We start from the raw sequence: 3351 nt of genomic DNA, 5'->3' as shown, positions 1-3351 counted from the left end.
CTCAGTCCTCTCTCAGGGTCTTTTTCTGCTCATTTCCTGAAGCTGGAATTCCTTACCTATAGAGTATAATCCAGCATTCTGTATACGAGCCTCAATTTCAGAGACCCAACATGGAACTCAAGAATCTGTAACAGTTCTTTTTTTTTTTTTGAGACAAGGTTTCTCAGAACTAGCTCTTGTAGACAAGACTGGCCTTAACCTCACAGACATCCTTCTGCCTCTGCCTCCCGAGTGCTGGGATTAAAGGCGTAAGCCACCACCGCCTGGCAACTTTAACAGTTCTTAATTATCTGGAGCATTCCAGGACAACTACCTGGCCAGTTAGGCATGGCTTCCTTTAATTTTGTGGTAGTAGAGAAGATGTATGTTTCTTACAGCAAAGCCTCACAAGTATTTTACCTTCTCACTGCTCTCTGTATTCCCAGGCAGTAAACATCTTCATAAGAAGAGAAGCCATCTGGAAAAGAACAATAACAGATCAAAAGAGAGAAAAATCTGTGTGGAGATCAGGTAATATTCCAGAATGAGGAGTGAGGACACAGTTATCTTCCTCTTTTGAAGGACAAGAAGTGTACTAAGCTTGACTATGTCCTCTTGCCATCTCCTAGAGGAGCTGTGTAACATGGTCTTTAGTGGTTCATATACTATCTCTATGATCAAGTAACTGAGTGCTTGTTCTGGTGTGGGCAGACCAGGGACAACAGAGGAAGAATGCTGAAAGTTGTCATGATAAATAATGGAAGATCTTTTGGCAACCTGAATATGCCATGCTTTGTTGATACCCACGGGAGGCCTGTCTCTCTCTGAACAGATACAGAAGAGGAGTAGATTGCGAAGAGCAGAGGGGAGGCAACCAGAGGACAGGAGGGAGTGGAAACTGCAGTTGGGTTGTAAGATGATAGATAGATAGATAGATAGATAGATAGATAGATAGATAGATAGATAGATGGGTTGGTGCATAGATAAAAAGGGAAAAAGGAATGAAAGAACCTCTAACCTAGAAGAGTTATGATCCCTGCAGTTTGGCTGGTACTTTGTTGTCATTCAGGTTAGCCTGATATGGTTTTGAATCGTGCTCCATCACTTTCTCTTCATAGTATTAGCAATGTTAAGTTTTGTCCTGTGAATTAGACCTTAGTCTACCAGATGGGTATAATCCATCTCTTCATGGGACAAAGATAACCACAAAGGGGGTCTTTCACTCCACAACTGTTCAGAGTTTAGCATGGACAGCACTGAGAAACCACTGCTCCTTATTTAGTCAGTTTTTTTCAAGAAAGATTTTCTCAGCAAAAAACATTTTCCTGTCCTGGAACTCATTCTGTAGACCAGGCTGTCTACTTTTATTTTTAACCTAAGGATGATACCACCTAGTTTTCTATTACAGAGCTTCCAGGGACTATAGTGAGAACTTTGGGATTAATTTTGTGTTTTCAAAATCATAGAACAAAAGAGATCCTGAAAGTGTCAAGAGTCCAAGAGTCCAAGTGGTGTATATACCTCCATATACACAAACATTGTACTGCAGAATACAGGGACCCCAACACAATTCGTCCTACATACTCTTGTATGTGTACTCCCTGAAATCAGACTCTGACTTCTGGCTGAGCTCAAAGAACCTTTATCATTTTTTTCTGTAGGTTCCTAAAGGACAAACCAAATAGAAAGTCTGCAGAACTCTGTGGTTATACCATATCACCTGGAGAAGATCGGTAAGATGGCTTTTGTTAGAACCTTCATGAACAAATATTTCCCTTTGTGCCAGATCGCTCTGTTTTTCTCTTACTTCCCCATGCCTGTGCAATCTCATCCCCCTTGACCTGTTTACTTTTCTGTCTTCTGCCTCCAGAAAGCAAAATAATGTCTCGCTACGGAAAGCACCCACGCCTCAGCCTGGAGCAAAGTGTAAGCTTCCAGATCCCAGATGAACCAGATGAGTTCCCACTGGTTCCCACAGCCGAGAAAGAGGAGAGGCAGGAAGAAGAGGAGGTAAAAGAAGAAGAGAAAGAAGATGACAATACGCAGAAAAATGAGGAAGATAACAATGAGAAGGAAGAAGAGGAAGTAAAAGGGAATGAAGATGAAAAGGAAGAGTGTGGTGATGAAGTGGATGAGGAAGAAAATGAGAAGGAAGAGGAAGAATCAGAGATAGCTTCCATGTTTTTCTCATCTTCTAATGTTTCTCTACCAAGTTTCACCCCTCCTTCTTTCTCCTCCTCCTCCTCCTCCTCCTCCCCCCCCCTCCTCCTCCTCCTCCTCCTCCTCAATCTTTTCTCTGTTTCAGAGCAACCTGGAGGGAAATGCAGGCTATGCTCCTGGGATACTGAGCATTTTTCAGAATGCTCAAAGCTTCTTCCCCTCATCTATTTTAGGGGTGGATTTAGATGAAACAAGCAGCAATGACGAAGAGAGTTCAGGTGCCAGTCAGTCTTCTGAAGATCCTGAAGCTCTGCTGGATGTTGTGATACAAGAAAAGGCTACTGATCTGGTGTTTCTTTTCATTTACAAGTATAGAATGAAGGAACCCATCACATTATCAGAAATTCATGAGGTTGTCACCAAAGATTATGAGAACCATTTTCCTGTCATCTTCATGGAAGCTTCTAAGTGCTTGGAGATGACCTTTGGCATTGATATAAAACAAAGTGATCTTCTAAGCAGTGCTTATGTCTTTGTCAACTCTCTGAACCTCACCTATGAGGACACGCTGAGTGACAATGATAGATTGCCTAGAAATGCTTTCCTGATAGTCATTCTGGGTGTAATATTCATAGAAGGGAACTGTGCTTCTGAAGAAAGAATCTGGGAATTCTTGAAGCTGGTAGGAGTGCATGATGGGGAGGAGCATTTCATTTGTGGGGATCCCAGGGAGTTCCTCACTATAAATTTAGTGCAGGAAAATTACCTGGAGTATCGGCAGGTGCCTAATAGCCAGCCTCCGTGCTTTGAGTTCCTGTGGGGTCCAAGAGCCTATGCTGAAACTACCAAGATGAAAGTTTTGGAGTTCTTGGCAAAGATGAATGGGTGTGACCCAACTGATTTTTCTGTCTGGTATGAAGAGGCTTTGAGAGATGAGGAAGAGAGGGCCTGGGCCACAAGGGACTCCGAAGATGGAAGCCCAACCATTTGGCTTGCAGAGCGCTGATTGTTAGTTTCTCTTACCCAGTGCGAGGGACCTGTTTTTGCATGGGCTCACTCTAATTTTGAAAAATGCAGCCAAAATTTTAAGTAAGGGAAAATCAAGCCTAGGCTCAGTAGAAAAGGTTAAAAAAATTACTAATTGGGGGTTTGCTTAGCTGTTTAATTTTGGATTAATTTTAAATGTTATTCCTTGTAAGTAGAATCTATGAT

General features: G+C 42.2%; 1 pseudogene; it reads left to right on the top strand.

Annotated features, from left to right (window-relative positions):
- The first annotated feature begins 1708 nt into the window (after window positions 1-1708).
- LOC121437462 lies at window positions 1709-3145 on the top strand (annotated as a pseudogene).
- The last annotated feature ends 206 nt before the right edge of the window (window positions 3146-3351 follow it).

The sequence above is a fragment of the Microtus oregoni genome, unplaced genomic scaffold, assembly GCF_018167655.1.
Source record: "Microtus oregoni isolate MIOR12 unplaced genomic scaffold, Mior012 000052F_ref0000163, whole genome shotgun sequence".
NCBI lineage: Eukaryota > Metazoa > Chordata > Mammalia > Rodentia > Cricetidae > Microtus > Microtus oregoni.
Note: the sequence above shows the minus strand (reverse complement) of the source record. Positions and strands in the feature narration are given on the sequence as shown.